General features: G+C 35.1%; 1 non-coding gene across 1 annotated transcript; it reads left to right on the forward strand.

Moving 5' to 3' along the window:
- Positions 1-2,416: 2,416 nt before the first annotated feature.
- Positions 2,417-2,522, forward strand: LOC130454881 (U6 spliceosomal RNA). The gene has a single exon (XR_008912667.1). It is a non-coding gene; the product is annotated as a U6 spliceosomal RNA (small nuclear RNA).
- Positions 2,523-22,724: the final 20,202 nt, after the last annotated feature.

A 22,724-nucleotide genomic window follows, 5' to 3' on the forward strand; every position in this document is an offset into this window, starting at 1 on the left:
GGAAAACCATCCACATAATTGACCATATCAACAAGCAAACCAACAAAAATCACATGTTTATTTAAATAGACACAGAAAAAGCCTTTGATAAAATACAACACCCATTCCTACTGAAAACACTAGAAAGTACTGGAATAGAAGGGTCATTCCTAAAAATAATAAACAGTTTATATCTCAAACCATCAGCTAATATTATCTGCAATGGGGATAAACTAGATGCATTCCCTATAAGATCAGGAGTGAAACAAGGATGCCCATTATCACTTCTGTTATTTGACATTGGACTAGAAACACTAGCAGTAGCAATTAGAGAAGAAAAAGAAATTGAAGGCATTAAAATAGGCAAGGAGGAGACCAAATTATCGCTCTTTGCATATGACATGATGGTCTACTTAAAGAATTCTAATGATTCAGCCAAAAAGCTAATAAAAATAATCAACAAAATTAGCAAAGTTGCAGGATACAAAATAAACCCACATAAGTCATAAGCATTTCTATATATTTCCAACACAACTCAGCAGCAAAAACTAGAAAGAGAAATCTCATTCAAAATCACCTTAGACAAAATAAAATACCTAGGAATCTATCTCCAGAGAGAAACACAGGAACTATGTGAATGCAACCAGAAAACACTCTCCAAACAACTAAAACTAGACTTGAACAATTGGAAAAACATTAACTGCTCACGGGTAGGACAAGCCAATATAATAAAAATGACCATCCTACCCAAACTTATTTATCTGTTTAGTGCCATACCCATTGAACTTCCAAAAAAATTCTTTACTGATTTAGAAAAAAACCATAACAAAGTTCATTTGGTAGAACAAAGGATCAAGGATATCCAGGGAAATAATGAAAATAAAATACAAAGGAAGGGGGCCTTGCAGTCCTAGATCTCAAAGTATATTACAAAGCAGCAGTCATCAAAACAATTTGCTACTGGCTAAGAGACAGAAAGGAGGATCAGTGGAAAAGACTTGGGGCAAGTGACCTCAGCAAGACAGTCCATGACAAACCCAAGGACCCCAGACTTTTTGACAAAAATCCACTATTTGACAAAACTATTGGGAAAAATGGAAGGCAGTGTGGGAGAGGTTAGGTTTGGTTCAATACCTCACACCCTACACCAAGATAAATTCAAAATGGGTGAATGACTTGAACATAAAGAAGGAAACTATAAGTAAATTAGGTGGACACAGAATAGTATACATGTCAGACCTTTGGGAAGGGAAAGATTTTAAATCAAGCAAGACTTAGAAAGAGTCACAAAATGCAAAATAAATAATTTTGACTACATCAAACTAAAAAGTTTTTCTCCAAACAAAACCAATGCAACTAAAATCAGAAGGAAAACAACAAATTGGGAAGCAATCTTCATAAAAACCTCTGACAAAGAGCTATATCAATTGTACAAAAAATCAAGCCATTCTCCTATTGATAAATGGGCAAAGGACATGAATAGGCAGTTTTCAGTCAAAGTAATAAAAACTATTAATAAGCACATAAATAAGTGTTCTAAATCTCTCATAAGAGAGATGCAAATCAAAACAACTCTGAGGTATCACCTCACACCTAGCAGATTGGCTAACATGACAGCAAAGGAAAGTAGTGAATGCTGGAGGTGATGTAGCAAAGTAGGGACATTAATTCATTGCTGGTGGGGTTGTGAATTGATCCAACCATTCTGCAGGGCAATTTGGAACTATACCCATAGGGCGACAAAAGACTGCCTGCCCTTTGATCCAGCCATAGCACTGCTGGGTTTGTACCCCAAAGAGATAATAAGGAACAATACATTTACAAGAATACTCATAGCCATGCTCTTTGTGGTGGCCAAAAATTGGAAAATGAGGGGATGACCTTCAATTGGAGAATGGCTTAACAAATTGTGGTATATGTTGGTGATGGAATACTATTGTGCTAAAAGGAGTAATAAAGTGGAGGAATTCCATGGAGACTGGAACAACCTCCAGGAGGTGATGCAGAGTTAAAGGGGCAGAACCAGAAAACATTGTACACAGAGACTGCTACACTGTGGTACAATTGAATGTAATAGACTTCTCCATTAGTGTCAATGCAATGTCCCTGAACAATCTGCAGGGATCTAGGAGAAAAAACACTATCTAAAAGTAGAAGACAAACTGTGGGAGTAAAAACACCAAGGAAAAGAAACTGCTTGACTATAAGGGTTAAGGTGACATGTCTGAGGAGAGACTCTAAATGAACGCTCTAATGCAAATACCAACAACATGGAAATGGGTTCGAATCAAGAACACATGTGAAATCCAGTGGAATCGCGTGTCGGCTATGGGAGAGGTGGGTGGGGAGGAAAAGAAAATGATCTTTGTCTCCAATGAATAATGTTTTGAAATAACCAAATAAAATATTGTTTAAAAAAAAAAGAAAGCACTGGGGTGTGCTTACTTTGCAGCAGATATACTGAAACTGAAATGATAAAGAGAAAATAAATATGAACCCTATGTGAAGATGACATGAAAATTAATGAAATATTCCACATTTTAGTAAACTTTCTTTTTTTTGGCAACAGATATACTAAAACTGAAATGATATAGAGAAGATTAATATGGTATTTATAGAACAATAACATGTTAATTCATAGTGTTTTATATTTTAAATAAGCTTTCCTTTGTTTTCTTTTGTCAACAGAGAAAGCATTATTATCAATAAACCTCACAATTTATATTAAACTGTGATCAGCTAGGGATGCTAAATTTTTCTATGTAAAATGCTATTATGAAGAATTTTTCCCTAATAATTACTTTGTGTAATTATTAGAAATTTTAAATTGAGAATAAGACTTTGCATTTATTCCTTCTAAGTTTCATTATTTTGGTTTGAGCCCAGTTTTTACTCTTGTCAAGAGACTTTTGAATCTTGATTTTGTCATCTAGCTCTCCAAGCCTAATTTCATATGTACATTTGATGAGCTTGTCTTCTATATCTTCTTCCCAGTGATACTAAGATTTTGAAAAGAACAAAAGAATCACCTTTTTATAGTTCAAACTAATATAATACACATATATTAAGCATCTACTGTTTGCAAGACACCATAACAATGCTTGTGATATTAAAACAAAATTAAGAATTGTTCCTACTCTAAAATAATTTATATTCTAAAAACAACCTCCATGATGACATTAATACCCTTTCCAGTGTCTTTTCCATATTTAACCATTTATATAACAGTCTAGTACTACTGTAACTCAGCTCATATTTCTCCATTTTATCAACTTTGATATTCTGACATAATTTAGAAAATGTATTACTAACATCAATGTATGGTATATCTCACAAAGTTATTACTCTTTTCAGATGACATGATAGTATGTTTAGGACATCCTGGAAAATCAATAAAAAAACTAATCAAAATAATAACTTTAGAAAAATTGCAGTATATAAAATAAACCCAGATAAATCAAAAGCATTTCTATATACTATTGATGAATAAGTTCAATAGCAGGATACAGAAAGACAAATTCCACTTAAAATAACTCTAGCCATCTGTCAATATAATTGTTGAGACAAGCCCAGGAACTATATGAACACAATAAAAAACACTTTTTACACAAATAAGGTCAGATATAAATGACTGGGAACACATTTATTGCAGAAGGGTAGGTAGAGACAATATAATAAAAATGTCAATTTTATCTAAATTAATTTACCTATTCAGTAACACACCAATTACTCTACCAAAAACTTATTTCATGTAATTAGAAAAAATAATTATAAATTCCATCTGGAAGAACAAAGTTCAAGAATATCAAGAAACTTAATGAAAAATAAATTTGTAAGAAGGTGGGTTATCTGTATCTGATATCAAACTATATGATAAAGTGGTAATCATATGGTACTAGCTAAGAAATATACTAATATCAAACTATATGATAAAGTGGAAATCATATGAAACTAAGAAATATACTAGAAATATACTAAATGGAATAGGTTAAGTACTTAATACGCTACACAAAATGGTCTTATCAACATAATGTTTGATAAATCTAAAGAACCATGGTTTGGGGAGAAAAACTCACTATTTGATAAAAATTGCTGAAAAACTGGAAAAAAAGAATGGCAGAATCCAGGGATAGCCCAACATTTACATCATATACCAAGATAAAGTCAAAATACATACATGATTTAGAAATAAAGGGTGTAACCATAAACAAATGAAGGGAGTGCATAATAATCTACCTGTCTGGTTTTTGTAAAAGGGAAGAATTTATGACCAAACAGGACAAAGAGAACTTTATGAGATATAAAATTAATAATTTTGATTACATTAAATTAAAATGGTTACAGAAACAAAACCAATGAAGCCCATATTAGAAGGGAAACAACAAAATGGAAAAAAATTTAAAGTAGTTGTCTCTGACAAAGGTCTTGTTTATCAAATAGAGAAGGAACTGAGACAAATTTATAAGAATATTTGTGTATCTCCAGTTGATAAATGGTAAAAGGATTTGAAAAGGCTGAAAAATGATGAAAAATTTTCAACTATCTATAGTCATATCCAAAAATACTTCTTGATTAGAGAAATGAGAATTCAAACTATTCTGAAGTACCAGCTTACACCTATCAAATGGACTAATATGATGAACAAATAAAAATGAGAAATATTGATGTGGATATGGGAAAATCAAGACATGAATACACTATTGGCAGAGTTGTGAATTAATACTGGCGAGCAATTTGGATCCACACCCAAAGGAGCAAAAAAAAAAAGTATATCTTTTACCCAGTAATACTTCTATTAGATCTGTATCACAAAGAGACAAAAGAAATGGAGAATGGACCTACTTATACAGAAGTATTTCTAGAGGCTCTTTTTGTAGTGGAATTTTGTAGCAAGGAATTGAATGTCCTTGAGTTGTGTTATGAGGAAGAGATAAGTTGAGTAGGAAAATAAAGGTTTGCAGAGGAAAGAAACATGAAACCTGCAGAGAAAGATTCTGGATTGCTGTAAGGAAGGGTGAAGCTGAAACTGAAGGGTGGTTGGCTGGGTCTCTGGATGTAACCTGGGGAGAGTGGTTTCCTGTCCTGAGTTTGATGATCCTATCCTGCTTTCCTGTACTGCTTTCTGTCCTTGTTAATCTGTTGTGTTTCCTTGGGAGAAGAACTCTGTGATCTGTACTGTCAGTAAGCAGAGGTCTGGGTCCATTTGGACCTGGGATCTACCATGGGCCCTGCCAAATCTGTCACAGGCCATCACCTCTGGTAATAACCAAGAGAGTGGTTTAGTGAAAGCTATGTAGAATAGGGATTGGGTTTATAGATTAGAGAGGAGAGGGTGATAATTGTAGACTATTAAATTTTTGAAGACCCTCCGCAAGGAGGTTTAGATCTGGGTTAAAAGCTAGTGAACTAGTGACAGAGATTTTCCTTACCCTTCAAACCTCTCCCTCCCTCTCTCTCTCTGGAAATAAATTAGACCTTCTATTTACCATATCCAGCTCTGTGACCAAGTAAATCTATGTACTGGTCCCATATCAGACTCTGGCCTGGTCAGGGCTAACTGTTAGGCCCTTCAACCCACAATTGGAAACCCTGATACTGGCCCAAAGTAATCCATTGATATCCCATCTGATCTTACCTATTACAGTTGGGGATGGTCGATAAATTTGGAAATGAATTAATAAGTTATGGTATATGATTGTAATGGAATAATATTGTGTTATGAATACTGACAAACAATACAATTTTAGAAAAGCCTGGAAATATATATATGACCTGATGCAAAGTGAAGTGCACACCACCAGAACACTGTACACAGTAACACCAATATTGTAAAATGATCAACTGTGAATCATTATTACCAACAATGCGAGGATCCAAGACACATTCCAATGAACTCAAGATGAAAAAGACAGGCTGTCTACCACCATCAAAGGAACTGATAGAGTTTGAATGCAGAACAAAACATTCCATCTTTCAATTTATTTACTTCATGAATGTTTTCTTGAATGTGTGATATGTCTTCTTTCACAATATTATTAATATGGAAATATATTTTGCATTATAGTACACACATATCTTATATGACATTGCTTGTTGCCTCAGGGAAGTGGAAGGGGAATGTAGCAGAAACATAAATTGGCTTACAAAATGTCAAAAAATGAATGCTAAAAATTCTTTCTCTATGCAATCAGGAAAATAAATGCAACAAAATTATAATTTTAAAAGGATATATAATTATATTTTCCTGCTATATGTAAAGGTTAACATTATGGTTGAGACTGAATGTAATAATTATATTTGGTCACCAAGGATTTTACTCATAAAATCCTAATGAATCACCCAAACTCAGCTGGAAATTTTATGGTGATTTAATTGATATAGTGGAGGAGATTAAGAAGAAGGGAGAAGGAAGGGGCTAGTAGTGGAAGGGAAGATTAGGAGATCTAGAAAGTAAGGTTTTGAGTGTGAAGGAGGAAAGAATCAGCCTGACCTCCAATGGGGCTCAGCTAAGATACCCGAACCTGAATCAGCTCAAAGGCAAAACTCACTGCCAAACTCGGACAAATAACTGCCACCACTCCGCCTAACATGCTACCAGCCAGAGTCGCCTCTCCAGGGAAAGAGAAAGAGAGAGGAAGTGACGTGCCTTATATGGACAGTTTTACATCACTTTCCTGCCTCTCATCTGTACCAATGATCACTTAGCTTGACTTAGGACAGCCCAGGGGTCTGTCCATTTTTCTGCACATGTCTGTTGAAGGTCATTTCCTCAGATAATTGAATCTTGAGTTTGATGCAGACCTACCTAATCTTGTTAAACTAAGAAGGGTGGAGAATGTAGAGTTTCCAAGACCTGATTCTGTTATTCCAAGTATCTACATTGTTACTGATCAAAAAATAGCTAAATCAGATCTTCTAAATTACAGTCTCATTAGGGTGGAATAATTTTAAAATTCACATATATCAACCTCAATAAATCTATTAAAAATAAAATGAGTCTAATTAAACATGACTTTTTTTTGGTGATCACATACCATCTTCTAGGCATCAACACTTTGCTGATTTTTCTTCATCTTTCTGTTTAATAATCCATCCTTATTTTTCCAGAAATAAGCAACAAATTTACTATCCTCTAGTTATCAGAAAACTAGTTTTAAAACAAAATAGGGTGTCTATTTCTCTTCCAGTGAAATATGGATAAATTAGGAGATCTTTTGATATATATATATATATATATATATGATTTGTACCCAAACTTAGGACCTCTGGCTCCAAATTTAGGATTCTTTCCCCTACTACATGAGGTAAAACTAGGGGCAAATTTTTCTAAAACATTTGCTGCAATGCCTCCTATTATACATATTACTTTTTAAAATTTTAAACAAATCATGGAGTGAGCAACTTAATCCCTGTCACTCATGGAGAAAAACAAATATAATGTATGTGAAAAAATCAGATGCTAAGAAAAAAATCATGTGCTAATAAGAAATGGTTTCAACATTCATGAGTTATTAGGATAATGACAAGAAGTTATATTTTTGACCTTTTTTCCTGATTTTGTATGTATTAGAAGCAACACTTGAATTCAGGTCTGGCTTCAAAACTACTTTCTGTTTACCATATCATTCTAGAAGCAATGAAATCCACCTATAAGTCATATAAATCTATTGCCTTAACAAACCAAGCCTTAAGTAGGAAAACACATAGGACCAGGTAGCAGCAATTAAGAATTGGTTGACTTTTATTCAGAAAATTGTGGAATGTCCAAAGAAATTGGAGATTTATTAGTTAATTGGAGGACTTGCTTTCTTATTGGGCATCATAGAGAAAGATGAAGGGAAATTTTGTAAAGGAAACATATTCTTACTTCTGAAAAAAACCTATTGTTATTACACAATTAGGCAACTTCTTGCTTTAGTTTAAATAGATGCATCAACTGTATTCCCTCAAATATGCATACATTATATTAGCTACCTCCCTTCTCACCCTAAAGAACTCAAATGCATTTTAAACTTGTGTCATATCTTATTCTGAGGAGTTCTAAAAGTCTTCTTGTTCACTGGTTCAGTTGTGTCTGACTCTTCATGACCCCACAGACCACTGTTGTTAAGGTTTTCTAGGCAATAATTCTGGAGTAGTTTGCCATTTCCTTCTCCAGTGAGTTAAGGAAAACAGAAATGAAGTGAATTTTCCCAGGTTACATGTCTGAGGTAAAATTTGAACTAAGGTCTTCCTGACTTTAGGTCTGGTGTTCTGTCCACTGTATTACCTAGCTGCCTCTGCTAGTAATCTTCTCCCTATCCTGAATAGTAAGACTTCAATTTATCCTCAACTTATTTAGATCTTTAAGTTTTATCATATGATCTTTGGCTATAGAATATTTTGGTTATAGAATGATCCTGAGCATGTTACTGAGCTTCTTCTGACCTTAGTTTCCTCGTATGTAAAGTGAATGGACTGGACTCAATGACTTCCAAGTTCTCCTTATATGTTCTTATGATCTTTCGAGAATAGAGAATTTTATTTTTAATCTGTTCAAGTATAAAAGCCCTTCTATCCCTTCCTTCACTTTAGTGATTTTTTTACTACTTTATCTCTGGCTCTGACATGGCCTTCCTACGTAAGTGGCCCACAAAATGAATAGACATTTTAGTTACAGATGTATCATTGGTTGACATACTAGCACCTTCTGGTGCCTTAAAGAGCCAAGTGAAATAGACTGCAATGCCACTAGACTCCACAGGATGGAAGCCTTATCTCCATGAATGCTACTTAAGCCTGTGTATGAGAATCCTTAGAATCCTCTCTATTACAGGTTCTCATCAGTACATAAGTTATTAGCTGAAGTTCTTGCCTCCATTTGTATTACCTGTAGCCAGGACCTTTAAAGCATCTAAGATAGAGAGAATCTCTAAAGAGATTTCTCATAATCTCATAAAGAGAATGAATATATGAACTTTTTCAGATATCCCTTTTTTATGTGTTTGTATTTTTGTCTAACCATATTGGGCAAAATGATGTTCTTCATACCTGATGCTCAGTCACCCATCTCTGTACTTTTGCACTATGGCTAGAATGTTCTCCCTGTCCATATCTGCTTCTTTGAATCCCAGACTTCCTTCAGGCCTCAAATTAAATGGCACTTTCCATAGACACATTGGGTCCTAATTCCTTCCTCTCTAGGGTTACTTTGCACATTTACTCTGTATATACCTTGTATTCATCTATTTAGGTAAATGTTATCTCTCCCAGTAGACTTGAAGGACAAGGACTGCTTAGGCCTCTTCTTTGGAACACCAGACTTTAAAGCAGTACCTGGCACACTGTAAGCATTGAATAAATGCTTGTTGATGGATCAGTTGTTTGATGGATTGTTCTCACTGTGAAAGCTTATTACCTGATTTGAATTAAATTTAGCAGGTATATGAGAATAGTACTTGGCATTTTGCCTGGGTTGTAAAGCTCAATGTTACCTCCTGAATATTTCTGTTATTAGTAGTTTTCTTTGTGGTGTTTGCCAGAATAGAAATACAGAGAAGAAAAACATGTCTATACATCTTTAAAAGAATATATATGTACCTTCATATATATGTGATATCATGTATATATAGACATGTTTATATAGAGTGATATGCAATTTTTTGCATATCACTCTATATACCCATATCTATTTATATGTGATACATAAGAGTGTGTGTATATATATATATATATATATATATATATATATATATATATATACACCTTCAATTTTGTGTAAAGCAGTAGGGTTGTCAGCTGAGTCTATCAGTGGAGTGACAGGGCAGGCAGAGAAGAAATATCTCTAGAGTGACTAATCCCAATTGAGAGAGATATTCCATCTGAACTAGTTAGACTAAGAGGAGTTTGGAGGAGGGAGAGGGGTTTATCTGCTGTAAAGGGTGTGTTTCTGAGTGTAACAAGGTGTGCAGCAGAACATAATGGGGATAGTTCTGACAGGATAGAACTACAGATAAAATTGGAGATACTCTCAGGAGAATGACTGTAATAGATCAGAATAAAAAGACCAGTTACAGGGTCTCAGAAATGTAAGGGTTATCTGTTCCTGCCTCAACTTAAAGTGCAATTACCCTCCATGACATGCCAACAAATAGTTGTCCAACTTTAGCTTAAATATGTCTAACAATGGAGAACTCACAATGAGTAGACTGTCCGTGACATTTTCAGATAGTACTACTTGTTAAAAGGTAGCATTCCAGTGTTGGCTCAGGATCCTTCTCTCACAGTCTGGAGAGAGAGTGTGCAAATAGAGGCAGCTAAAGTAATTAATGATGAGCCAGCACTCAAAAGGAATTATGCTAACCTCTGCACTGAGTTCTATCCTCTTACCTTCCAGATACATTATTTAACGTACCTGTAAAAGTCTCCATATTTCCCATCTATTCACACACAAAATCCCACAGTCCCTTAACATCTGTGGAATTATAGAATCTAAAGGTTGCCTGTACCAAGCTAGATTCTTGGGATTTAACTAACTACACAGGAGATTGTTTCAACATTTCAGATCAAAGCAGGATTGAGAATGGAAATGAGATGGAAAAACGACATGTCTTGTATCCTTTTTTTTACGTGTGTATGTATTCAATTTGTATACTTTTAACAAACCCTGTAGATCAACTCAGCATATATCTTTGCCTTTGTTACTAGAAATCTTCAGTTCTCTGACTAGCACAAGTCAAATCAGCTTTGATCCTCGTCTCACTCATCTCATTACCAAGCCATACATTTTGATAATTATTCATAGAATCAAGTAGAATTAAAATGAACTTCAGAAATAATCAAGTATAATCCTCTTATTTTACCACAAGAACTTGAGGATCATCAAGATTATGGAGCTTGTTCAAAACAATGTAGCTTGAGATAAAAAATAGAATTTGAATACAGATCTTCAGTATCTGATTTATTTAGTTAACCTTTCAACTGAATTCTGCAGCCTCTTTCCTGCCATAATGGAACATTCTTTTTTTGAGGGCTTATCCCTTTTCTCAAAAGAATGATTCAGTAGCAGTGGAATTTCAGGTTTCCGGGCCAGGTGGCAGAAGAGGGGAATAGTTGTAGGCAAGAAGACACTTTCCCCCCGTTTCTGAAATCAGATCATGAAAGGCATATGACCCTTATAGTGATCTTGAAAATTGTGTCATTTCATTTTTTTTCAAATATGGAAATAAGGGCAGGGAAACAGGAGACACAATGACCACTATAATTCCAATGAAAGCAAGAATAAAGGCAGCCAAACTAAATTAATTTATTGTCTACCTTTGGTTACAAGGAATAGATCTTTCCTAAAAGTCAAGAGGTAGAGATTGTGTATATGGAATATCATTTCTCAGTTAGTTTTGTTTAAATTTTTTTTTGTCATAAGAGAGAATTTTATGGGTATGAGTAGAGGAATGGTATCAAAAAAGGCATTGAGGTCTGCTAGGTATTTCAGTGTATAGAAAGCCAGGCCAAAAGAGGGAAGGTACTGGTTTCAAATTTGGCTTTAAACCCTTGTTTGCTTTGTGACCCTGGGCAAATCACTTAATCCCAATTGCCTAGCCCTTATTACTCTTGTGCCTTGGTATTGATTGCAAGGTTTTTTTTTTTTTTGAAGAAATTAATAAAATGTTTTGTTTCATCTTGTTGAAGGGTATTGAACTTGGAGTTAGAGAGAACTCAATTTAAAGCCTTGCTGGGACATTGATTTGATTTGTAACGATATCAAGTGATTAAACTCTAAGTCTCAGTTTGATCCTCAAAAAAATGATGATGATTGCATTAAACTGAAACATTATTGGGATGAAAATACTATCTATCATCTCTTTACCTAATGTATAGGTGTATGTGTATATCTCTACGTGTGTGTATATATATATATATATACATATATACATATATGTATATATATATATATATATATATATAAGGTAACCTAAAGATCTTAGTGCAGCTTTAAGCAAGTAGAGCTTGAAAATGAACTACATATTTAAGCTAGTAAAGCTAATAAACATCACTAAAACTTGAGACATGCCATATATGTGAACTATTGTGGATTTTAGAGAAAGGATGTCAGTAATCAACCAGTCAAATCCCTTTATTTTATATGAAAAATGTGGAGTCCAGAGAGTTTCTGAATTGCTCAAAATCACAGAGGAAATAGCAATGCTGAAATTCAAATCTAAGTTTTCTGAATCGGGCAGGATGCAGTATTATGTAATTCTTATTCCCCCGGTACTGTAGAGCATTGAAATCCATTTTTCTTCCTCTTTTTTAAATGGGGAAATCTCTTTTTATTCTATAAAGTTGTTCATCAAGGCAATATACAAGAATCTGCTAATGCACTGGAAAGCTAGCTTTCATTGGTTTCCTATCATACTCATTTTCCCCTGGTACCCTTTATTTGCCTGGGAACCTGCAATCTCAGGATACTTTGGTTAACACCCAAGACTAAGTTGTTCAGGTTCAATCTCTGTATACCTCCTTGAATAGAGTAGATCACCTACTTATTTAGGGAAATGTTCTGATAGTAGCAGAGATTGAACCTAGAGCAATAACTATTTATACACAGTCCTTTATGCATCTCTTTAGTTCTGCAATCTTTCTGACCTTTTCTCGCCAATTTTTTCCTTTCTACTTTTCTTTTTTGCTGTAAAAGCTTCTCTGTGCATAGAGGAATCTAAGTCAGCTGCTAGCCCAACCATGCACAATTTTTCTTAAATGAACAGGAAATAAAGTTATCCTTTTCTCTATGGTATTAAGAACCAAAAAGGTTATTTCTTCATTTGTCCCTCTCCTTCAGGGAGAATTCCTCTAGGGATATTTGAAAATACTCTATCATATCCAGTCCCCCAGTATCATCATGGACAAATGTGACGGATGGGGATTCTGGCAGTACCAGATCTTATACTGTACTACAAAGCAGTAGTCATCAAAACAATATGGTCCTGGCTTAGAAGTAGAAGGGTGGATCAATGGAATAGACTTGGAGTGAATGACCTCAGCAAGTTAGTGTTCGATAAACCCAAAACTCCCAGGTTTTGGGACAAGAACTCACTATTTGACAAAAAATGTTGGGAAAATTGGAAAACAGTGTGGGGAAAATCAGGTCTAAATCAATATCTCACACACTATAGCAAGATAAATCAAAGTGGATAAATGACTCAAATAAAAAGAATAAAATCATAAATTAGGTGAACATAGAATAGTATACCTGTCAGATCTGTGAGAAAGGAAGTAATTTAAGATCAAGCAAGAGACAGATAACATTACAAAATATAAAATGAATTATTTTTATTACATCAAATTAAAAAGATTTTGTACAAACAAAACTAATACAACCAAGATTAGAAGGAAAGCAACAAACTGGAGGAAAATTTTATAAGAAAGTTCTCTGACAAAGGTTTAATTTCCCAAATATATATGGAACCAAGTCACATTTACAAAAAACAAGCCCTTCCCCAATTGACAAATAGTCAAGGGACATGAGTAGGTAGTTCTCAGAAGAAGAAATCAAAACCATCAATAAAGACATGAAAAAGTATTCTAACTCCCTTCTGATTAGATAAATGCAAATAAAAACAACTCTGAGATGCCACCTTATACCTAGCAGATTGGCCAATACGGCAGCAAAGAAAGTGATAAATGTTGGAGAGGATATGGCAAAATTGGGACATGAATGCTTTGCTGCTGGAGTTGTTAATTGATCCAATCATTCTGGAAGGCAATTTGGAATTATGCGAAAAGGTTTTAAAAAAATGTCTGCCCTTTGATCCAGCCATATCACTGCTGGGTTTATACCCCAAAGAGACAATGAGGAAAATATATTTGTACAAAAATATTTACAGCCATATTCTTTGTGGTTTAAAAAAGTTAGAAATTGAGTTGGTATACATTGATTGGGGAATGGCTGATCAAACTGTGCTATCTGATGGTTATGTAATGCTATTGTGCTGAAAGGAATGATGAACTAGAGGGTTTCTATGTGAACTGGAAAGACCTTCAGGAATTGATGCAGAGTAAAATGAGCAGAACCAAAAGAACACTGTACATTATGGCACAATTGAATATAATGGACTTTTCTACTATCAGCAATGCAATAATCCAGGATAACCCTGAGGAACTTATGAGGAGAATGCTATCCACATCCAGAGAAAGAACTGTGGTAGAGGAAAAACATGTGATAAATCACATGGATTGATCACATGGTTCGGTGGGATATGATTGGAGTTTTGGCGTTAATGGATTACTGTATTGTAAATATGAAAAATATGGAAATAGGTTTTGATCAATGATACCTGTATAACCCAGTGTAGTTGTTTGTCTGCTCAGGGGAGTGGTGGGAAAAGGAGTGGGAAAAATCATGAATCATGTAACCATGGAAAAATATTATAAATAAATATTAAAAAAAAGATGATCATGGACATAGTTACACTGGGAGATTCAGAGGATTTTACTCCATTTTGAGATACATACGACTTAGCTGGCAATCCACAAACAGACAGTGTAATAATTCACATTTTATTTGGTCTCTAACTATATTTGGGGTTCCTGGCTTAACCTAGGCAATCAATTCAGCTTCACTATCTTGATTGATGGGAATCATAAAATCACAGAAGCAGATTCAAACTTGGAAGTCACTGAATCCATCCTCCAACTCAATGAAGGAACATTCCTAAAAGGAATTACTCTGGAGTGACTTTGTCTATCGTGATTGCTCAAAGAAAAAAGCACAGACTCATGGAGTTTGTTTTATTATACTATGGTTACTGTAAGGGGTAAAATTATTGTTGGACTTAATTCATTAGAGTGTAATCACCATGAATTTAATTAATTCCAATTGATCTTTAGCAATTCATTTATAAAATATATAAAGAGTAAAAGTAAGAAAATAAGAGAGAGGATAAGGTAAGATATCTAACCTAACACACTAAGTATTTTGCTCCGACCCCAGACTAAACCAGGCAAGGCTAATTAGTCCTCAGCTGGAGGGGCCTCAGCCATGAGCAGAGGATCCAGGGATGAATAAAACAAGGACTTCTCTCAGGAAGCATCTCCCAAGAGGGGAGGCCTCTCCTGAGGCTAGTCCCTTCAAAAAATCCAGGAAAGGAGTCAGCCTTTTTCACTCACCCCACATGGTCGTTCAAAGGGAGAGATTTAAGAACAATCTCACCAAGTCCAAGGTCTCAAGTCCAGTAAGCAGATTCTTCACCAGCCTCCAACTTGAACTCAGAACTCAGAAGAAAGATCTCCCACAGGAAGTTGTAGCTCCCTTTATAAAGATGCTTCTAAAGCTTTGCTTAGCATTTTCCAGGGAGCAGTCACTGGGTTCTGATTCATCACCTACTATTGCACATATGGGTGACAGACCTCCCACACTTAAGAATTAAGTGGGGTGTGTACACTTTTGGTCATTAAACCTAAAAATGGGCAGGGAAGAGTTAATCCCATCTGAACATTACTATGATACATAGAGACATTGCTCCCCCCCCCCTTAGAACTGAATTACCTTCTATATGACCCTAGAATATCATTGACCACTTAAACAATAGACCCTCTATGATCTTACAGTATTGTTTTGAGATTAGGATGGTATTCATGACGTCCATTTTATGGGATAGTTCATTACAGTGTGTTTCTATAAATGGCATGGAATGGTTAATGTATTTTCACCGGAATCATTTCTAATTCAGACTAGTTATCTGATAGTATGGTTGAAAGTGAGTGAAGTGAAGCCAGAATTTTTCATCTTCTTATGACTATGAATAAATTACAGTAGACTGTTGAGTGAATCACTCATAACAAACCGAGTTCTGTCCAACTTCAAAGAAAAAGTGATCCTAGTTGCTAACATTTGTCCTAGTATTTCTCTGTTGCCAAACAGTTCAATAAATATCTGACAAAATCTTAGGAGATGTCAAGGGTTTTTCTTCACATCCTAGTGAGTGTACAAAAAGTTATGACTTATCAGGCATGAGTGAAGATTATTCCCTTTCTTGTTCTATAAATGGATCATGATAGAAGCCCAGATCTATAAAAAGAAAAAAAAATCTTTCCAAAATAGATTTTCTAAAAGTTCATAATTCCTCAAAATCTAAAGGTACTTAGATTATGGTTCTCATGATTCATTTTAATATTTAATAATGTTCCCCAATTATTTTAAATTTTGAGTTCTAATTTCTCTTCCTCTCACTCTCCTAAGCTGGTAAGCAATCTGATACAGATTTTACATGAGCAATCATATGAAACATTTTCCACATTAGTCACTTGGTGGAAGAGAGCTCAAGCAAAAAAAAAAAGCAAGAAAGTGAAATTTAGTATATTTCAGTCTGCAATCAGACTCCATCAGCTTTTTTCTCTCTCTGGAGGCAGATGGCATTTTTCATCATGAGTGCTTTGGAATTGTCTTGGATCACTGTATTGCTGAAAATAGCTCTCACATTTGTTTATCATACAATACCACTATTACTGCATTCAAAGTTCTCTTGGTTCTGCTTACCTCGCTCTGCATCAGTTTTATGTAAGTCTTCCCAGTTTTGTTTTCTGAAATCATCCTGTTCATCATTTTTATAGCACAATAATATTACATTGCAATCATACACCACTTGTTCATCCATTTCCCAATTGATGACATGACTTTCCAAAATTTTACTACTACAAAAAGAGTTGCCATGAACATATTTGTATAAATATGCCCTTTACCCTTTTAAAAATCTTTCTGGGACACAGACCTATAAGAGGCATTGCTGAATGAAAAGGTATTCATAGTTTCAGAGTCTCTAGAGCATAGTTTCAAACTCTTCTTCAGAATGGTTGGATAAGTTCACAACTCCATCTATAGAATATTAGTGTTCTAATTTTCCCACATGCCTTCTAATATTTGTCATTGATTTGCATTTCTCTAATCAAGAGTGATTTAGAGCATTTTATCATCTGGCCATACATAGGGTTAATTTCTTCATCTGAAAACTGATTGTTAATATCCTTTGACTACTTATAAGTTGGGGAGTGATTTGTATTCTTATAAATTTAACCCAGTTCCCAACATATTTGACATGAGGACTTCGAGATAATTTTTCTCAGCTTCCTGCTTTCTTTATAGTCTTATTGCATTATTTTATTTTATGAAAAATTTAATTAGATATAATACAAATTATCCATTTAGATCTAAAAATGTTCTCAGTCTCTTGTTTGGTCATATGTTCCTCCTCTACCTATCAATCTGACAGGTAAAATATTCTATCCTCCCCATAATTTGCCTACAATATCACTCTTTATACCTAAATCAGATGATCATTTTGTCCTTACCTTGATATTTGGTGTGAGATACTGGTGTGTACCATGTCTCTATCATACTATTTTCCAGACTTCCCAGCAATTTTTTTTTGCATGGTGAGTTCTTATCTCCAAAACTTTGATCTTTGGATTTATCAGGCATTAACTTACTATGGTCATTTGCTACTCTGTTTTCTGTGCCTAATCTTTCCCACTGAGCAACCACTCTATTTCTTAACCGATATCCATCCAATGGTTTTTATCAATTACTGCTTTGTAGTATGCTTTGAGATCTGGTATGGCTGCTTTCACACCTTTTCATTGATCCCTTTTATATTATTTATCTTTTGTTCTTTCAGAAGAGTTTTATTATTTTTTCTAGTTCTATAAACTATATACTTGTATATGTATATTATATAAATATATATAGACACATTGATTTCTAGGACAATGGCAATGAATAATTATAGTATTTACAAGACATTTTCCAAATTTCAAAACCCACTATGCTAACAAAAATCCTGGGAGGTAGATGGTATTATTATCCTCATTTTACAGATAAGAAAAATGCACAAACTGAGTTAAGTGACTTGGCCAGTATCACACAACTAGTAAGATTGTGAGGTTAGATTTCATTTCAGGTCTAGCACTTTTTACGTTATATAACCACTGTCTCAGTTATCTAAATAATGATAATATAATAATAAGTACTTGTGTGACATTGAGTATGTCTTCTGACCTCTCTAGGCTTTGTCTTCCTTTTATGTATGAAAAAATTGAGAAGGCAGCTAGGTGCCTCAGTGGATAGGAAGCCATGCCTGGAGATAGGAGATCCTGCATTCTAATCTGGCTTTAGAGACTTCTTAGCTGTGTGAACCTGGGCAAGTAATTTAACTCCCATTGCCTATCCTTGACCAATCTTCTGCCTTGGAACCAGTATACAATACTGATTCTAAGGTGGAAGGTAAGGGTTTAAAAAAATAAATAAGGTCAAACAAAATTATGCCTAAAGTTCCTTCTGAACTAATATTCTATGATTTTCTGATAATCTTTTCCTATATCTGCATCCTCAACAATAGTAGGATTTTTTTAATTATAAGAAAGATCTTATTATTGTTCCTTGAGCTACTCTAAATGTCTATCTTTTCTCTTATAAAGAACCTAGTTTTGCTGCATCACATTATTGCAGTAGAGGCAAGGAATGGAGACTTAAAGAGAAGATATGAACTTCATTTTGTTATAGGAAAAAATAGACATTATACCAGGGACTGTTTAAACAAAAATCATTTTTGTAATGGAGGAAAAGGTTACTATGAAGATTTATTAGCTATGGGATTTCCATATTCTGAGAAGCAAGTGGTATAAAGTTCTATGGTAGTGTTTTGGTTTATGGATGTCTTTCCATTTGGTAGCCAATTAAGGTTTCTCACATGTGATATATTTGTTTTTAGGGTTTTTTTTTTCAAATAAAAGGAAAAATTAAAGTGGGAAGAAAGAAATGTCAAGCTTCATGATATTCATGGTCTTAGGTTAGAAATGTTTTTTTCCCTTTGGAGAGAGAACATAGAAAATGTGATAGAGTTAAGATCCTGAACATTAGCCACAAACTATATAATTTTTTCTTTCAGAAAAACCTTATTTTCATTAGGCAATTCATTTTCTTAAAAGATTTAGAACAATGTGACAAGGAAATCACTTTAAAAGACTGATATATATTAATTTAAGGTCGCCAAGAAATTCAGCTATGTAATTCCTAAATGAAACTCAAGTCAGCAGTCAACCTTTTATGGAGTTTTTAATTACAAACAGGAGGAAGAAAGGCATGAGAGAGAGAGAGAGAGAGAGAGAGAGAGAGAGAGAGAGAGAGAGAGAGAGAGAGAGAGAAGGGGAGAGAAGGGAATAGGGTTTAAATACCCCTTCTGTTTAGGCTGGGCCAAAAGGACCAAGCCCTTAGATAGCTGAGGCAAAGTAAAGAGATCAGTCCCTATCACTCACGTGACCAAAATGGAGAACCAGTCTCAGGGGCCTCCACCTCCAGCCTCCTTCAGAGCAAAACTTCTCAGAGCACCACCTCTCAGAGCAAAACCTCTCCCCCGCTCCAGTCCTCAGACCCTTTAAAGAAACCATCTAAGTTCCCTCCCCTCAGTTCTCACATCTACCAATCACTGTCCATGTCTTCCCTGTGCCAATGGTGGCTCTAGCTTAACCCAGGACTGCCCAGAGGTCTGCCCCTTTGCACATGTCTGTTGAAGGTCATATTCTCAAATTATTAAATCTTGATCCTTTGCTGCAGCCCTTCCTAAATCCTTTTACTCTGAGTAGGGTGGAGATTGTAGTTTCAAGACCTCGTTCTGTCATTCCAAGTATCTCTATTGTATCAATTCTAAAATCAATCATGACTCAAAGAACTTCCTGTTCTATGCTTAAGCATAGGTCAAAGCCCTTTCCATTGTTTAGCAAAAGGTTTCTGTCCTAAAGTAGTCTTAGGTAGGGAGGAGAAGGATCCTCCCATGCCAAGGGGGTTCACATTCCAATAGAGTTCTTACTATCAGTAGGAAATTTTTTCCAAGTATGAAATTTTCCAATGGTGAAATTTCCAACATTCATAAGTCTAAGAAATTTTAAGGTTTACAACAATGAAAACATCCATGACAATTCAAGTCACTGACCTCTTATTAATCAACAAGTTAGAAACTGAAGGAAGATTGTGATGAAAATTTTCTCTATTCGTAGATATATCCTCTGATTAAAGTCCTTATGTTCATTGGCATGGAAATGACATGGGAAAGTCTTGTTCCTCCAAGAAGATGGGAACTCAAAAAGTCACCATTTTGGGATTGGGGAGCAGTGAAAAGCACAAATTATTTCCTATTAGCATTTGCTTTCACACAGAGGGGAAGCATTTGGTAATGCAGTTTTCTATGTACAGAACAGTCTTCACAGCAAGAAAGGAAAGCAGGTTAAGTTCACAGTGACTCACCATCAAAATAGATACAGGTTCACAAAGACTATATACTGTTACCTAAGGTTAACATTCTTGCATTATCAGGGAGGTTTTCCTATTCCAATAAAGATAGAGATCCTTGAAATATCAAAATATTATTGCCACTAAAGATTCTGCTAAGCTATATCACTTTTTTAAAAAAATACATATCAGAATTTGATATTTTTATTTCATTATTTACATAACTGGATTCAAAGACACTTTTCAAAATGTCACTGAATCTATTTAGTAGATGAGGAAATCAAGTCACCTTAAAGTAAAGACCTACATAAAATCCCACACAAAATAACACAGAAAATGAAGAAATATAATATAAATTGTGAACAGATCCTGTTTTTCCTGATTTATGACTATTATGCCAAAGTGCCATACTACTAGTGTGTTTGGATTACCATACTGAAAAACTAACTTCACAGGACCTATAATATTACATTATCATAATGGTTTTACCTACATAGAACACTAAATGCATTGTAAATAACAAAGATCCAAAAATATTTATTGAATGAATTAATTGATTAATTAGCTTTCAAAAAATTGTGGAGAGGCAGAGTCAAGATGGCCACTTAGAAGCAGCGAAAGCTGAATCCTCTGTGAAAACCATTCCACACCAATAAAAACCAAATTGCTTTGAGGGGACATAAAACAAAATATAAAAACAGGACAGAGCCAGGGGACCCTCCTAGTTGACTCAACTTAAAAAGTCTGCAGATTTAAAGAAAAGGAAGAAGGAGGGTCCCAGGACTCCTCCCCCACCTAATATGCTGAGTCCTCAGCAGTACCTGGAATCTCCATCACTGGAATCTTGGGGCTCCAAGATTAGCTGGGAAGGAGTGCCTTGCTGCCACAGCTGGACCAGACTCAGCATGCTGATGACAGCTGGCAGGGAGGCAGCTGGAGGAGAAATGTAGACAGGAGGACAGCCTGGTCCTAGCCGCCACTCTCCATCTTGGTGACCACAGCTTCATGAGGTTTTGGCCTTGGAACACATCCAGCTCCACAGATAAACTCCATACCAGTTTTATTTATTCTATCAATAGGACAGATAAGAAACCTTAAATTGCAGGGAAGCTCAGTCTCCAAAACACTATTCCATGGACTATGCTAAGAGTAGCTGTAAGAATCTAGCTGACTAGGATTCTCAGCCAAATGCTGAAAGAATAGCAAGGTAGGAAGCCCAGCTCCCTTCAGCTTCCATACCTTAACCTACACTTTCAGCTTCTGCTGCAAACTGGGGAAGAACTGACCTCAGGACTCATTAATACTCCATCAGTCTAAACTAGTCTAAACTAGTCAGTCATCAGAGCAAAGTAGAAGCCCCTAAAGGAGAGAATAGCCCAAAAACAGAGGAGCAATGACAGAGGGGAAAGAAGGAAAAATATGAGCAAACAACAACAAAAAAAACAAGTAAAAAGAAATTACAATTGACAGCTTCTATTCATGTAATGATCAAAGAACAAATGTAATAAAAGAAGACCAAGGAACACCAAGCAAAAACACAGCAACATCAGCAACTTGGACACAGGTTTTGGAAGAACTCAAAATACAATTAAAAAAAGAAGAGAGGTAGAAGACAATTGGGAAAAGAACTTAAAAAGCAAAAATAAGTAATCTGGAAACAGATGGATATGAGCTAAAACAAGAAAATAGTGTCTTGAAAGCCAGAATTGACCAGCTTGAAAATGAGGGAAAGAAAGTGAAATATGATGTACAAAATAAATAGGACCAGAAGGAGAAGGATGACAAAAAGCCCAGAATGAAATTTGTGTCTTTAAAAAATTAGAACCCAACAACTAGAAGTAAATGACTTCACAAGGCATCAAGAATGTATAAAACAAAATCAAAGAATGAAAAAATTGAGGAAAATATTAAACACCTCATTGAAAAAAACTACAAACCTAGAAAATAAATCTAGGAGAATTATTGGACTACTGGAAAATGATGACAAAAGAAAAAGACTGGACATCATTCTACAAGAAATTATCCCAGAAAACTGTCCCAGCATTCCTTTTTTTTTTAATTTTAAAAATTATTTTATTTGGTCATTTCCAAACATTATTCACTGGAAACAAAGATCATTTTCTTTTCCTTCCCACCACCCCCTCCCACCACCTTTCCCTCTCCCATAGCCTACACACGATTCCACTGGTTATCACATTTATTCTTGACTCGAACCCATTTCCCTGTTGTTGTAATTTGCATTAGAGTGTTCATTTAGAGTCTCTCCTCAGTCATATCCCCTCCACCCCTGTAGTCAAGCAGTTGCTTTTCATCGGTGTTTTTACTCCCACAGTTTATCCTCTGCTTGAGGATAGTATTTTTTAGATCCCTGCAGATTGTTCAGGGACATTGCATTGACACTAATGGAGAAGTCCATCACCTTTGATTGTACCACAATGTATCAGTCTCTGTGTACAATGTTTTCCTGGTTCTGCTCCTTTCGCTCTGCATC

This window comes from Monodelphis domestica, chromosome 5 (genome assembly GCF_027887165.1).
Source record: "Monodelphis domestica isolate mMonDom1 chromosome 5, mMonDom1.pri, whole genome shotgun sequence".
Taxonomy (NCBI): domain Eukaryota; kingdom Metazoa; phylum Chordata; class Mammalia; order Didelphimorphia; family Didelphidae; genus Monodelphis; species Monodelphis domestica.